Source organism: Chaetodon auriga, chromosome 9 (genome assembly GCF_051107435.1).
Source record: "Chaetodon auriga isolate fChaAug3 chromosome 9, fChaAug3.hap1, whole genome shotgun sequence".
NCBI classification, from domain to species: Eukaryota; Metazoa; Chordata; class Actinopteri; order Chaetodontiformes; family Chaetodontidae; genus Chaetodon; species Chaetodon auriga.
The window spans coordinates 18,677,261-18,694,401 of record NC_135082.1 but is presented as its reverse complement, the minus strand read 5'-3'; the positions used below and the strand labels follow the sequence as shown (position 1 = coordinate 18,694,401).

General features: G+C 44.9%; 1 long non-coding RNA gene across 3 annotated transcripts in view; it reads left to right on the top strand.

Annotated features, from left to right (window-relative positions):
* Positions 1-493: 493 nt before the first annotated feature.
* LOC143325789 (uncharacterized) overlaps positions 494-17,141 on the top strand; it is an 87,730-nt gene continuing 71,082 nt past the window's right edge. Inside the window, exons 1-5 of one of the 3 annotated variants that reach the window (XR_013077570.1) lie at positions 494-872; positions 7,180-7,238; positions 7,629-8,083; positions 11,963-12,055; positions 12,823-12,879. This is a non-coding gene — a long non-coding RNA (uncharacterized LOC143325789). The remainder of the gene's footprint in view (positions 873-7,179; positions 7,239-7,628; positions 8,084-11,962; positions 12,056-12,822; positions 12,880-17,141) is intronic. The other 2 variants (XR_013077571.1, XR_013077572.1) reach the window with 2 other exon arrangements.

Sequence of the window (17,141 nt, the reverse complement as noted above, 5' to 3'; positions counted from 1 at the left end):
TCACCTCAGTGTGTCTCCTCATCAGAGAAGAGCAATAAGTCTCCCCCAAAGGAGCCAGACAAGAAATATGTGTATCCTCATTATGACTATTCCAAGCTATCTTGAATGTGTGTCAAAGGACATGCAGACTTCTTAAAGAAATGAGTGGCTTGAAGCCAAACACAGCAGTGAGTAATATAGTCCAAATAGGCCGTGAGCTAAACAGAATAAGAACAGGGAAACTGGATTTAGCTACACAAGACTTTTTAAAAACATTATTTTAATACAGCAACAGGTGTCCCAGGACTTTGTAATGAACTCTGTCTTTTTAAGTGTCTTATGTGCTTTTTCATATTCTCACCGGTTGTGATGCATAGTCAAAACAGCCAAAGTGATGATGCCGCCTCATCGTTGCATAATCGTGGCCGTAAATGCGCACAGCGTACCAGGAAATGAACCTCGCCGGCGCATCACAGGGGGGAAGGATGATGTGGATGTGACTGGTTATATAAAAGTATAGGGCACATTTGGAGGGAACCAGATGGGATGACGGCTGTCATTTTAAAGACTAACGCGCTTCATGTCTGCATCTGGAAAATGTCGCCTCTGCATGACCTTGTGAACTCGCCTGTCGCGTGACCTCGAAAATTCCCTCTAACGGCTCCCCGAACACCCCTCCACATCCCTGTGCTCATTTGTACAGGCTATTACCCAGGCAGGAAGTGACATCAACGGGTCTAAACTAAAAATATGTCGCAGGACGGGCTGTCTTGGATGTCCAGGACCGGTGTTTGTACAGGAGGATGCCTTGCACCGGCTCTACAAAGTGATGCTCACTGAAGGATGCAAGAGAGCGCCACACAGGCGAGACACACAGACGTGCTGGAGGCTGAGTGAGTCGCCTGCTGACTGAGTGATTTAATTCCGTCACTTTCATTCATGCAAGTTCAGATATGGTGCCATACTTTGCCCCTCTCCGAAGCCGGTGACGCAGCGCATAGCACAGGCGACGAGACTTATTGTGTGAATTAACGAATTGTGTCGGTGTCGCTCTCGTGAGACGGGGCTGAGGTGTGTGGTGCGATGGAACAGAAAACACCACTGTTTGACTTGAATGTGAAGTGCAGGAGGGAGGAGTGAAAGCGGTGCGGGGTTGGCTGTGCGCTCGTGCGCATTTTGATAAAATAAACTGAGCAGACTGGTTAAAGAGTGATTTGTGATCATTCCGCTAACGAAAACAAGCGGCTGTGATGAAGTTTACCAAGTTGGATGTGTATTATGTAGCTTTGTAAGCGTCCTCTCAACAAATGAATGGCGTCTATTCTTAGCCTCCCGGTGCGTGCGTGCGTCGTCCTCACTGGGGAGGCTGTGACGGATCCTGCCGTGAGTCCAGACGGAGTGCTGCAGTCACGTGATGTCTGCTATTATCCACTCCCACGACAGGTACAGCCTGCGCTGTGTAGAGGCGGTATGAGTGAGGGTATTAGATAAGAAAGATGAGAAGCGCGTCTAACTAAAATAAAAACATTAAACATGTTATTATATTATTTATAATATTCCATTCATTCCAATCTAGAGGTGTGTGTGTGTTATATTATCCATACTGACAAGCCAACTGCACTGCCAAAAAAAAAAAGAAGAGATTTTTATTGATAAAAATACAACATTGAACTCCAAACCTCACTGCACAATCCAACGCATGTTACACTACCTTTAAAGTATCACTTAGATAATTCCAGTTTAGATGTCTCATAATAAAAAAAGGCTGCCTGTCAAAGAAAGATGGACATTATGTTTGAAGATGATGAACAGGCTGCTCACCTCACCTCCTGCTGTCCTGGCTGCCAGCATGTAGTCTGACATGAAGAGGAGAGGTCATAGTTTGCCTCACAGGTAATATATTACACAGACACATGTTCAGCTATGCCCAGTAATCAATTACTGTTCAATTCCTATCACTGCTTCTGCCTGCTGATAGCTATCAAACCTCTTTATACGTTTCAAACAACCAGACCAGCTTGAATGTGATTGTTAAACTGAAACATTAGCACATCCATAGGTATATCAATACATCATATGTTCCTGCAGATTTATTGTGTTGATGTCTTACGATACAGCCATCCTACATTCACTGAGCGTGCGTCAGTGCTGACTCCTACCTGAATGGATAGAGGCAAATAAATCTCTGTTTGCTCAGGTTGTGAGTGTGCAGCACACTGTTACTTAAGTAGTTTGGCACTTCTGTGCAACTAAGGCCCCTTGGCTTTTCACGTCAATGTATTGTCCTATTGTTAGATGAAAGTAAAGCTAAGTTGAAGATCTTATGTTGAAACCCCAGCCCACTGAAAGTCTTTAATTGGCTCTAAGTGAGTCTTCTGCAATGTGAAATAATGCATGAGCTATACGGTGGTGTGGCTACTGTATACGTTTTGCACGTGTGTGCAGCGGCCTATAGGATTACTGGTGTATATAACTCACACTGCTGTTGCCTGCCTGTCTGGAGTGATAGCTTCATTATTCATGGTTGCGTGTAGACAGCAGTGCTTAATCTCTGGGTTGAATGGGGCAGCCTGTGACTCTGGGAGTAAATGCTTGTGCTCGGTCAGCCTTATCTGGCCTTTGCTGAGGAATGGAGGGGCACAAGCGAGAGGGAGGACTGCTGAGCTAGGCCTCAGGGTGGCAATGGCAGCTAAACACCCCGTCCTGTCGTGGTGTTCGGGGCCAGTTTGAGGCCAGTAGCAATTAGCCAGACTGGACTAGGGAACAGGGCCATATATTCTCTGCGGTGAAAGGGTCCGGGCAGGGGGTCTATTGGTGCTCGACAGGTGCAGTGGGAGGAAGGCGTCAGGAGTTTAGGGAATCGAAACCAGAGATGAGGCCAAACGACAGCGTCTCTGGCTTCTGGGGTCAGATGTTCTCTATCACCCCTGGAGGCTCCGAAGCACAGCGAGAGCCTCTTCCTGCCCTGACACTGTATCTTTGTGAATGCATGTGCATTAGTGCGTGTGTACACGGTTATTTTTGTGTGTGTGCGGGGTGCTTTAGGGGTAGGCGTGTGACACTGAGGTGAGAAGATCAGGGGGCATGTTTTGAGTTGCAGTAATTATCTGTCTTACTTTATCTGTCTCACACTCACACAAAGAACACTGGGAACCCTTTTTTGCTTAAACATCCACGTGTCCACTACAATTATACAACTCCCTATGAGGAACTTTGATCACTCAGCTGTACCAGTGGTGATAAAAAAAAACAAAAAACTGCCATGATGTGTTTTGACATGTTTTTGATGCCAAAAATTATAGCTGATTCTGCTGTGCAGTTACATTAAGGAGTAATCTGGACTATTCTGTACTGTAGGAGGGGACACATGAGCCGTTATGCCGGCCGTTAGAGGGAGGAAAAGCAGTGTTGCCGACCATGTCATGTTTTTTTTTTTTCCTTGCTTCCTGGCTGTTCGGCTTGAACTCAATAATCCTGGATACAGCCATTACAAATCCTGCTGTCTTGACTTGAGACCCCAGACAGGAGACAGGCTCTGCAACTTGGTTTCATTTAGCATTCCTCTGGGCTTTACGGGCAGGTGTTTAACATTACTGGCAGGATATTTATTGGCAACTTTAAAGGCAAGTTTTTTGCTTACCTCTCAATTAGGCACACACACACATATAATGTGTGCACTGTAGATGCAAGCATGCACATGCGCATGCACACAGATATGCATAAAAACACACACACACACACAGGGATGTTCTGTACATACGACAAACTAAGATTGACAGCGCGGATGCTTAACGGAGCATATTCTCACCTCTTTTTCCAACACTGTCACACACTTTATGCCTTTTGAAGCACAGATCCACATCCTTAGAATCCACCCCTGACCCGTGACCATCTCTATCGCTCTGTGTGCACCCCTCTTCCCCTCCACCCATTATGCCAAGTCAGTGTATGATGTGGGGTAGAAATAGGTTTGGAGGCACGATGGGATGTGTGGCCTGTAATTACCGAAGCTTAGCGGGGCCAGTGGCTATGATGTGCAATTCTCAAATCAAGGTGCAGCCTGAAGACTCAGCCGGCCGCACTGCTGCCCTCTGCTACTTGATTGCTGGCAGCTGGGTGAGCCATGTCAAGTGGCAGGCTGGGAAATGTGAAATCCCAGATAAAGCACAGAGCCCTAAAAAGCCATGAAGCCCCAGTAATGAGGAAAGTGATGGGGTTTGGGGTTTGGGCATGCTTAGCAGGCAGGCAGCAGCCAACGGTAACTCTTTCTACCTCTCGTGTGTCTGTATGTGAGAAAGAGAGGAGAGGTGAAGGTGTTTGTATATTTGACTTTTCTAATCCTGGATTTAGAAGGATCCACCAAACTCTAACAATGCAGAACTGGTGGGCAGGTCGGCACAGCTCTGGATATACCCAACCTAAATCCTCGGGGGTCACCCTCAGACATAAATCATAAACCTACAGTACATCCTGCCTATGCTTCTCATGTTTTCCCAGGACCAGTTCCTTTGAAACTCATGTTAAAACCCCTGTAACATTCCCTGCTCAAAAGCAGCAGAATAATTCCTGATATTAACGGCGGCAGTCTGATTTAGAACGATTCCGGAGCCGTTGTAGCAGTTAAACACATTCCTAGTTTTGTGGAGGCCATTATTCCTGCTTCTTAATCACCCCCTCGGCTTTTATAACCTCCCCAAGCCTTAGTCTGTGGCTGGGGGGGAACCACATGTGGGTAGAGACCAGGAAATAACGGCACTGCCAGGCCCTCCCCTTATCTAAACTAACCACCACTAACAACGCACAGGACACCAGCGCGTATATCATCTCTTTTTAAGTATGATAGTGAATAAGTCAGAACAGTCGTGTTTTTTTTTTGTTTTTTTTGTTATTGGAGACAAATACCATGAAAAGGCCAAAACTGAAATGTGTTGTCTCTCTGGCTCTCAGCCTCAAGCCCATTTGTTTCTGTTGAAGACGTAAATCAAGACAGAAATCACATACTTTCACTTTTGAGAAAAAAAACTCCTAAAGCCTTTGCACTGTAGTTTTTTTGTAAACAAACAGGGACTATTTTCAGTCATGGAATAATACACATTTGATGCACTCGGTGAGTATTTGTAGCAGCAGGATGTTGTATGTGGGACTGCAGTGCCCTTGTTTGATGTAGGCACAGTTCAATGGTGTCCATGGCAGAGAGGAATAAGATATATCAGGATTTGGCTACAAAGACAAAACTTGTTAGCGGGATTAATTCATTATCACTTCTTTTTATTTGTTGACAATAATAAATGCATAGAATACCAGCAGCCTCCTTCTGATTTTTGTGCCATAGCAGCACGATTTTAGTCATTATTAAACTCCTGAATTTGCAGCAGTAGGCTGCTCTGTTACTGAATTGCTCCTAGAAATATAAAACTCAGCCTCTCCTGATCACTAAAAATTTGATCTGTGGATATTCTGATGAGGGTGCAACAGAGAGCAGGAGAGGGAGATGGAGCCAGAGTAGACCTGACTGTTTCCCTGCCTTCCAACCATCACTCTGTCCTTACCTGCTCCCAGCTTTGTAGAGCTATAGCTGGAGAGGGTGGAGAGGTGTGATTAGTCTGCACAGATTGCATTTGTTACAAAGCTGTTGTTCTGAGTGGATCTTCCTCTTAGTTAACAGTCCATTATACATATACATAGACCTGTGTAAGTCACTGTTCTTTCTATGCAACAGCATTTCTCAAGTGAAATTCAACATATGGCATTGGTAGTTTTTTATAAGAACATTGGCAATGGTATTTTTATGGTGACTGTATTTTTATAATCTGTACATAAGGACATATACATAGTTGATATCTTTATTCTTTATCCTGTATCCGCCCTTCTATGCCACTGTTTTTGCTGTTTTTAATACTTGCGAGTGGGTATCAATAAAGTTTTATCTTATTTTATGGTATCTTGTCATATCTTATCTCATGTAATGCAGCTAGTCTTGTGCTTCCAGCTTGTACTTGATAGTATGTGTGAAGCGGCTTGCCTGGCTCATGGTTCAGTTACAGCTAACGGACACACCTGGGTGCTCAGACACCAAACAGACCCAGTTCACTGTGATGGGTGACATGCTGTCACACCAGGCCTGATGGCATAATTTATCCAGGTCACAGCCACGCATACTGTTTAGCAGGGTGGGAAGGAGGGGGTGCATGGAGAGTCACTGCGTGTTTACCCTGCGCCTGGTGACCCCCTGCCAGCAGTTACATCAATTATCACCTTGGAGGAATGTGGGACCCTTGTGTTAAATTCCCTTTGACCCCCCTGTTGGAGGAGGTCAGGAGGTGGTCGCTCTCCCCAGGGGGGGCATGCAGTTAGTGGGTGCAGGGTGAGTACCGTGTGTGTTTATGTGTATGTGGTGGTCCAGGGAGATTGCCTAGATCTCCATCCTTAGTCCTGCAACCAACCACCATGGCCACAGACCCCCAGCACAGTAAACAAGATTTGCATGGGATGTTTACAATGTAAATTGGTTCCTAAAGGTCTTAATTATGATTAGGGACGCACCAAAGGTGGTCTGGGAGTGTGTATGACACACAGGTTTCATGTAGAAAGTTGCATAGACTCTTGTACTTAACTCTCAAATTTCTCCTTGTAATTTAAATATACCATGTGGGGGGGAAAAAAAACCTTTAACAGCCAAAATTTGCCTCACTGTTACATTTAGGATGCCTCAATAAATTAGCCCAACTGCTGGCACACTTTGAAGACCTCAGGATTTGTGATTTTAATGTGTTTGTTTGTCTCAAGCTGTTTTTAGTACACAAGTGTAAATCCCAACTTTACAAGTCAGTGTAGCGCACCGTAAAGGGTGGCTGTTAATGTGCATGTGTGTGAGTGAGAGGGAGTAAGTGAAAAGAAAAGAGAGAGGTTTAGACATGAGAAGTGTATTATGTCTGATGCTCTTTGCTTTAGAAGGGAATTAGATGAACATATGACATGTTTTGGTGCAGCCATGTACTCTGACACACATCTTTTTTCCTCCTCCGTCTCTCCTGTGCCCATATCAAATGTCTTCGTGAGTGTGAAGAAAGTCGTTGGGAAATAGTATCATATGTGCTGTAGGGAGTGAGGATACCACGGAAATCGATTTCGTATGGAATCACTATTTTCTGACCATGATTTATGCTTCAAGCTTATGCATTTTTATCTTCTCTTTTACAGGCTCTCTATCACGGCTGTCTGCAGAATGTGGGGCTGTCTGCTATCCAGTTGTGGCTGAGGTAAGATACCAAAATCATGAGCTTGTCTGCTGCGCTGTCTGCTTTCAATGACAGTGTTGACATAATATATTGGTGCAATTTCTTGTGTGATGTATTGCTGAAGGTACAGTTTCTGTGTTGTAATAGCTTCAAAGTCAACTGGGGGAAGTAGGCGTCTTCCTGAAACGTCTTGCTGATTTTAACCTCAGTTACTCCGGCACCAGCAACTGTGCTCTGTCCTGAGTAGTCTATGTTAAGCTCTGCATTGATTAACTCCTTGAAGGCAGCCACCCTTGAAATGTGAGGGCCTTTACACGTTGTGACAAACCAAAGTATCCCTGCAGTGTCATCAGATCACCTCGTCACTTCTAATTAGCGGCCTTCTCGGACCCTTTTTTGCCGCGTTGACAGGACAGAAAAGCTGCAGAGGGCCTGACCGGCGGCCGAGCCCTGAAGATCCAACACTCTCACATATTCACACACAGGCGGACAAAACAGCGCATGTCCATCCAGTACCAGGACCAACAGCTGCCACCTTCAAGAGGGCGCAGCAGAATTGGGGTGGTGGAACTCTCTCTCTGTCTCTCTCTCTCTCACACACACACACACACACACACACACACACACACACACATAAGGCACAATCAGACCATCATCTGCACCTTCTTGTCAGTAGTTGAACTTCGTCAGTGTTGTCATGGCGACATAATTTTCTCCTCCAGAGGGGCTGTTGTTCTCTGTTTCAGATTGCACTGTAATGTTGGTGGTGGCTGGAAGGAAAGGGAGGCACTTGACTGTACTCTGATAAGGAATTCTTTGAGGAGAAGGCTATGATGTGCTGAGCTCGAGAAAGCCTTTTGATCTCGGTTTGTATGCTAATGAATCTGGTCTTATGTGTGCATTGTGAAGCAACTCTCTGTCTTTGTTTATTTAGATGGTTTTATTTGGAGCCTTTATCCGTCAGACATTATTGTGTCATTTGCATTACCCCCATTTCAAAGATAATTGCAGCGGTTGCAGGGTTTCTTTTCGTTTTCCTGTGTTGCGTGCACAGGGGCAGACACCGCCGAAGTCCTAACTGTGGGTTTTTGTCTGTTTGATAGCCTGACTGCAAGTAAGCCCCTCTCGCTTTGCAGACTTCTGTCTCCCTCAGCACACTCGCTGCTGCAGCACTCATCCACGAGCAACACACTCATTCACACGCGCTTTCGCATGACTACACAAATGCACAAACAGGACTTTCAGCCTTGACTGGCTCACGCACACAAAACACACACGCTTACTCACTCAGGAATTATTGTGGTAGTAAAACTACAGAGGAAGAGTGAGAGAGACAACGAGAGAGGAAGAGGGACTTAGACGGGGGAAGCAGAGGGAGGGAAAAGGAGAGCGATTGCCCCAGCAGAAGTATTTTATCCCCAAGCGGTTTTTAAACGCTTGCCATGTTCGTGACCCAGTCATGAGGACAAGCCATTGTTCTCTCCTGCAGCCTCTGTAACAAGGCCGCTGTAAGAAATTAAAGTTGCAGTAGTTACTTATTTTAAATGAAAACTTACAGTTTTATATGCAAAGTCTATTCTACACATTGCAACAACAGGGGAAAAGGTAGAGGTTTGCTTGCAGGTGTGCAGTGTCACTGTTCTCACACCACTTTTGGTGGCTGGTTAAAGGCTGAACAGCTCAGCAGCTTACTCATGTTGTGCTTTGAAGGATGTGACAGACGTGTTCTCGAGTGTCTTGTTCTGCTGCTCTCACTTTTTTTTTTCCTCTTTCTGTCTGTACTTCCCCTACTCTGGCTGTGTGTATACGTGTGTGTGTGTGTGTGTGTGTGTTCTCTCCGGTCCGCTGCCTTGGCACAAAAAGGAAGACCAGGCCGCCCCATTCTTTGTTTTGCTTCTTGTAGGAAACTAGCAGCAAATTGTGGCTCAATGAGGCGTTGCTGTTTTGTATGGTCTGATAAAGTGCAAACGAAACCGTCTGGGCTGCACTGGCCTGCTGCAGTGTTTTCCATTGTAGCTGTGAATGTAGGTCTGTGTGATGCTTGGTTAGTGTTGAACATTAGGTGATTGGGGGGGGGGGGGGCTGCAGGGGGTAGGGACCATTCACACAGTTTTAAGATGTCACCCAGTGTTTGGAGCTGCTGTCCGCTGTGTTTAATTGTGATGAGGGATGATTAGAGCTCTGCTTAAGACTCAAGGAGAGTTTTCTGTCTTGCTTGCTTTCAAGGGTTTCAAAATCCCAATATTGTAGAGTTCTCAGATAGCGCCAACATGACACACTTGTCAAAGTGATCAGAGCAGGGCATATGTGTGTGGGTGTATTGATGTGCATGTGGAAATAGCCCAGTTTTTACTTCAATGCATTCATCCAACACCTGCAGTAACTACTCACATTGGAAATGAAAGGGGTGACTCACTAAATATGCAATAATTTCAGGACGATTTTGTACTCCTGGATTTTGAGCAAGCCGAACTGGAAGCAAACAGCTACTTGAACTTGTTCTTAAGAGTTTATTGGATCGAGGATTGAAACATTCCTGAGCAGTGAAGTATGGAAATATTATTAAATAATTTGTTCTTTTTAAGAAAAATGTTGTGCATTGGTTTACACATTAATACCTACTTGTTCTTCAGCTATCCTGGTGTTGCTTTGGTTAATGTTGAATTTGTGCTCTTGTACAATAAATAAAAGGGAAGGTGTATCACTTCCTTGAAGCTGAAAACACAAGACGGTTGCACCTGAGAAAATAAAATAATATTGAAGGGGGGCAACCTTTGCATATTGCATTTTCAGAGCGGCTCCATGGCTTGATTTAGCATTTTACAACACCACTGGGAGGCACAGAGAACAAAATGCTGTGAAGATCCACAGATCAAGTTCATTGAGTCAAGCAAAACAAACACATGGCTTGGGAGATAGACAAAGAAGGAGGGTCTTGGGTGTGCCATGGCCCTTGTCTAAAGCGGTTATGGGCCCACATGGGCGTTCTGCTCTCCAGAGGCTGTTGGGGTAATTATCTGCCAGGGTGCACGTGTGGGAGTGTGTGTCAGAGCCAGTGCGTTTCTGTGCTCATGTCTGTGATGTGCGCTTGGGATTGTAGCGCTGGATGTTTCTGAGCATCCTGTCCTGCGTCCTGATGCTGTGGCCCCAAACAGGATGAAATGCATATCCACTCAACCCTATATACTTCTTTACGCTTGTGTGATCTATATGTGCCCCCAAACAGACAGACAGACACACACACACTCTCTCTCACACACACACACCCTTTATGTCCATCTTTTCCTTAGACCCCAGATTTGAGAAAGGGGATCTGGGAGTCTCAGAGGAGGAGCGTGGCTGGGGGAAGAGACCGAGGAGCCATCTTTGACATGGGGCATGGGGCCCGACAGCACAAAGCCCCATTCCCTGCTCCTCCATGTGGAAAATGGCAGGAGAGCAAGAGGAGGAGGGGAAGGAGGCAAAAAAAAAAGTGGAGGAAAGAGGAGGAGGGAGCAACAATTAGTGGGATCTGCTAATCACCAGGGCAACACTCATTTAATTGACATGTGAAATTTGAATTCATCTAACAAGTCGATGGGCAGTACGACAATGGACCGGTCGTCTAAGGTCTGCTGGTGGAAGCCAAAGAGGGGAAGCGACAGCTGAGGGCTGAGGCCAAGGTCTTTGTTAGAAGTGGCAGTGTTGGGTGATGAAGGTTGTCCACAAGGAGATTATAACCCATTATGCCTTTGACCCTTTTGGATAAGTAACTCCACGGCTACCCTTAAACACTAACACACAACAGACATGCACCGTAGCAAGGCTCGTTTATGTGTTTGTGTATGTTCTTGTGTTTAATTTTCAGCAGACGGCAGAGTGCGTAAACAACTATTTTTTTTATACCACAATAAACCTGACCCTGATAATTCCAATGGCTTGGAAGAAGGAAAACACAAAAGGAGGTGGGCAGGGGAAAAAAAAAACATGCAGTCTGTCCATTCCTGCTTTCACAGAAATCAATAAGCTATTTAAGGTCATCAGAAAGCAGCATCACTGGTATCCAGCTGCTATGGGAAGTACAGGCATAACTGTCACTGCCACCCCGAGAGGTAACTTGGAAAAGAGCAAACCTTTACTCACAGCGCTCTTTATTCAGGACATTACAAAAACAACCCCAGTGAACAGACGTTTCGAAGTACTTTAACTGTGAAATTGGGGTTGCTTTACAAACTGTACATTTTCTCACAAATTCATGTTTTTAGACATTCTAGCAATGGTTAGCTATGGGTTTGCACCGACAGTCAGCACACCACTTTGGCCCACATGGAAATATCTTGGGAAATATTGGTTTATAAGCAAATACCTACAAAATTATCAACATTCCCATCAGCCTTCTCTGTACTTACAGCTGTACTTAAATACTAATACGAAAATGTTAGCATGCTAAATTGCTAAACTAAGATTGTGACAGTATTTAAAACATGAACATGTTGACATTGCTATTCTGAGTATGTTGCCATGTAGATGAAACAGCTAGAAAAGGGTAAGACCCTCCTCTTACTTCATGAAATACCATTTAACAAATCCATGAACTCAATAATTAAGTGATTTATCTCTTTCTAAATACATAAATATGATAAGTTAATAGTCACCAAATCACATTCAGACCAAAAATCAGACCAAAAACTACTCAAAACTAGTGTTTTCTCAATATACATTTCAGCCTCCCCTCCACCTAAACCACATTTGGTGCATTCCACCAGGAACACCTCCATAAAAGGAGTCCTAACAGGCTGCCAATGGTTTGGTACTTCCTGGGCCTAAAACAGCATGGTCAAGTGCAGCCTAAAGGAGTGGTAAGAAAATCAAACATGTTAATTAAACAAGGATCTTAAGATATCATTTTTCATCAACGTTTATGTGATCTTCCCTGTCCAACAAACAAATGGCTGACATTGTGTAAACCTATCCACAACAAACAAGGCTAACAGAATGGTCAGCAGGCCTCACACAGTCATGATCCGCACCCATTACCAAACTGCACACCTTATGAGCAGTAAAGTATCAGGCAGATGACATGGAAGTGACCGTAGAGTGTGTGTTTTACTCAGATTTGAGTGCAGACAGTTAAAGTTTCATAAAACTGGGGTCATATTTTTGCAGTTGTGGCCACCATTCCTACTTTTAAGAACCAGACACATGTGCCTTCAGTTACATGTTTTAACCAAACCACCAGATTAACCAAACTTATTTAGAAGACAACAAAGGCAAAACTCTCCACATTGTCTGCTTTAAATGTTACAGTTTACTGACAGACTTCCCAGTACAACTATGACCAACTGTGCTGGCACACGCAGATTTCCTGTGCAATAAAGGATAGTTTTGTGTGCTTGCTTTTGGATTTTTCTCAAAATGAAGCGTTTTCGGTCGGCTGTTGCCTTTTGTACAACCTGTCTGATCATTCTTGGTCTGTGTTTTCTTTGTTATAGTGAAGTCACTGTGTATCTCAGCATTTACAGTGTTAAATGCAATGTAATATTAACTAATAAAAATGCTGGCCAAAGCCGTGCAAATAAGACCCAAGTTGCCATAACCCTAACAGACACTGATTGTCTTCCTGCAGCCTCCCTGGTCTGGTTGACTCTTCTGGATAGCATCGAACTGGCCCTCTGTACCACTGGTGAGTCCTGTGCACACTGCAAACAGACCACATCATGGGCAAATGATTCCAGTTGTTTCCTCCATTTCTCCAATGGCATGCATAGCCAACCCGACTCTTCTGTAGCATACATCTCTTTATTTTGAATTGGGACTTTTGAATGACCTCCACATCACTACAGCGTACTTCCCGAACACACTTGTGGGTTTTTGATTTATCCCTCTGCTAACAGATAGTTCCATTGTCAGAGGTGACTTTGTAGAAGTGGCAGAGAGTCAGAGGAGACTCAGGATACTTCCAAGTCTTTCAGCCAGAGTGTAATCCTCTTCCTTTATCTCTCTGGCTGATCTGGGCCAAAGCGCTGTGTGTGAGAATGATTCAATGAGTGCCTGCTTTTCTGTAGCTCTCAGTCACGTTTCCCTCCCTCTCTCACTGTCTCTCTCGTTCTCTAAATCTCACTAGTGCGTCCATTGTTCTGTGATCTTGCAGAGTGACCTTTGGGTGTTCAGCTCCGCTCTGTTTTGTGTGTGGACAACAATGATTGATTGATTGATTAATCGTCTTTATTGTTCACGTCAGCGGAAATTTGTCTTTGGCTTCTCCGAAGTACAGTAAAAGTACACCATGCATTGCACAACACAGCAAATTGATGCTATAAATAATAACAGAGAGCAGTCTTATTCCTTGATGCATTCATTCTCCGTTCAGAGCCTGTATGGCTTAGGGGAAAAAAAAGGCTTGCGTATGTTGCAGCAGGCCCTGGTGACCCTGAATCAACGGCCAGATGGGAGCAGTTCAAACTCTGAATGTAGTGTGAGATATCTGCAGTTATGTGTTCAGCCTTCTTGGCACCGTCAAATATATTGCAGTTGTTTTTGTAACTTGTCAATAACCTCACCTGCGATGTTGAGCTTGATTTTGTTCTTTACACTCAAGTTGTTAAGTGATAAAATGCTTTCAACCAGTTTCCTGATTTAAAACAATCACTGACTGACTGTCTTAATAATGCTCTGAGTTGTCATGAAAAGACCAACAAGGGGTATATCGTCAGCATGTTTGAACAGCTTGACATGTGGTGAGCATCATTTCATTTGTGTGAATGGAAAACAACTGTGGTGACAGCACACAGCCTCGTGGTGCCTCTGTGTTTAAGTTTCATAAGTTTGGAAAAGTACAACTGTTAAGCAGAGTCTGAAACAGCTGAGTGACAGCCCCTTTAAGCTGGTGAGAGCGTACTTTAAGCATCCTTCCTCTTAGGCCCAGGGGCTTTGTTGGGTCTGATTTTGGAGAGACACGTGGCTATTTGGCAATGAATGCTGATAAGATGCTGCTCTCTTTTTATGATAGAAGATCATCTCTTGCACACACACACACACACACACACACACACACACACACACACACACACACACAGAGATGCCACCTTGCACTGCACACCAGAGAGGCAACTTGGATTATGTCCACGAATCACAGCTGGATTGATGTGTGTGTATGTGCTTTCTGTGGATATTTGTGTGTTTCTGTGGGGGGATGGGGAGTGGGCTACATCTGGGGCATCTGATTGGCCCACTGGCACGGGAGCCAGACAAAATGCTGATTGGATAGACGTATGGAGACGAGCGTGCAGGTTTCTGTGTGCCATGCAGCTTTGCCCCCCAGAGCGCTGACCAATAGCTCCACATATTGGATGCATTACAGATTAGAGCCAATGCAACACATAAATGCGTGTGTGTATCTGTGTGCGAGTTTGTGTGTCTACACAGCTCATCTGTGCAAGAGCACTTTTATCCTCTCTGAACAAATCTGCACTGTCTCTGCTCAGCGAGGTGATCACGAAAATGCATTTGCTTCTCCCAGACTCATCATTAATTATTAACTGCAGATTTGACTTGGCAGATCGATGCAGTGGCTACCCATAGTTAGACGATTAAGACTGCTCTTAAATGCGTTTTCAACCAATCAAAACGTGAGAATCTGTTGAAAATTTGTCATGATAACAGTAGACAATTACTTCATGATTTACTGCAGAGTTTGTGGGCTCATCTTGCTCATAGCGAGCCACCCTATCACGCGTTTTTAACATGATGGGTGAGAAAAGATGCAGCAATGCAGTGCCAACTTGAAATCTGTGCAGGTATATAATCTGGCCAATGGTCACAGTACTTTCAGTTTGGATGTCCCAAACTCAGAAAATCATGATAAAAGCTGACCCGTGTTTACTGTTGTTCATGTGTTGGTGCTGTGTTTGTCTGAATCGACTGTCTTGAGGTGCTCCTTTGATTGAATAATAAATCAAAGTGTTGGAATATTTCATACTTTCTTTCACCAAATAAAATTCCATTTTACCTTCACCACCATCAAAGGGATTCAATGTCAGTGTGAAACATTAAGTCAAATTATTAAAACCCCAGTCTGCAATCTGTATACACAGACCCTCTGGCTGAGTGTACATGGTTGATTCCAGATCAGGACTTTTAAAGAAGAAAGGTTTGGCTTCATCCTTGATGGTCAGGGATGAAACCTCTCCACGGGTACAAAAATAGAATAAAACAGGAAAATGTGGCATTAGTTTTGAGAAGCTCTTCAAGCCTTAAATTGAATCCAGATTCTCCTCCAAATTTCTGCTATGAAGTTTCTTACAGAGAGAAAAAAGATGTCATGCAAGATACGACCAAAATCGTGCTACAGTAGTTAACTTCATCGAGATCGCCATCAGAATCAAGTTGTTCTGCTGAGTACAGTCAGGAGCTACCTCTCCTTTTCTATTCTCACCTTCCATGAACTTTTTTAACCTGACAACAGAGGAGAGGAAAGGGGAGAAATAGAAAAAGAGGGCAGAGCAGAAACGATGAGAGGGAAAATAAGAATAGCACAGTGACATGAAGAGTACTGCAAACAGTAGCTTATGCTCCTCTCCGTGGCAGGATCTGGCCTATTAGAGCTCCTAACTCTGTCATTACACTTGTCAACACCATCCACTGTAACTGATGCAAGTGCAGGGTGAAACCACCGAGGCTTACCATGCATGAGATACACACACACAGAGAGAAACACACACATGCATTTAAAAAATAAAGAAAATATGACCATGCACGCACACATACTGCCCATATGGACACGCAGAAACAGAATAACAGGCACACATACATATTCACACACAAAAACAGCCGCACCATCAGCGCGGCTGCACATGCCACACGGTAGGACACGCACACACACACAGCTCTGCTTATTGAAAACATGGCAGCGCTGTCAACCCCAGACGGCTCTGCTCTGTCCACCTGTCAAAAAAGAATCGAGAGCAAAATTCACCTGGCTGGTATCTCAATCTTCTCCGGCGCTTAGCTTAGCTTAGACCAACCATCTGGCTCAGCAGCTCTGTCTCCCTCCCTCCCTCCCTCCCTCCCTCTCTACTAACTCTCACTCTCTCTTAGTCTTTTTAAAGCATGTCAGCAGTTACCCAGCACAGCGGTCTCTGTAAGGCTGCTAACGTGGCTAAGTGTCCCTGGGCCTCTTAGTTAGTGGGTGCCGTCTTTCTTTATGTGTGTGTGTGTGTTTGTGTGTACGTGCGTGTGCATGCGTGCGTGCTTCACAGATGGCAACGGGAGGGGAGGGGGAGTTGGAGGGGGTGATGGAGAGAGCTGTCTGAGGCTCCGGCAGCTCTCGTGTCTCTCAGGCAAGGCGGTCTGTCTGCGGGCATCTGCACTGGCAGCACCCCCCCCAAACACACACACACACACACACACACACACACAGACACACACAACCCCACGCCTCCCCGCTTTTCCCATCCACCGTCGCCACGGCCACCTCACCATCCAGCGCCGCGGCTTGGCAACCACCCGCAGCGTAGAGCAGTCCCTGAAAGATGATTCCCCTTGACCTCAGATGTGTCACTTCATCGCCAAGCTTCTCCGCTGGCCCCGGCACATGATTATTTTGATAAATGATAGGGGTGAATTATGGTTACGTTGGGAGAAGAACAGGCTGTGACTGAGGCTAAAAGTTGCCCAGGGAGGAGTGTTTGTGCGTGCCAGTGCGCGTCTGAGTGCACATCTGTGTGTGCGTACACGGACGCACATGTGCTGCGTTGTGTCAGTCTGGTTGCTGAAGAGTGCTAGTCTTTGATTCAGAGCTGGTCTCAGGGTTTGTGTTGGGCTGTGCAACTTTGAAGATGATTAGATGAGTTGTGTTTGTAGTGTGCCCTGTAAAATTGCTGCGTTCTTTCTGCTGCAAGGCTTATTGATCACAGCGCAGCGCGTGGCAACATTATATTTAACGAC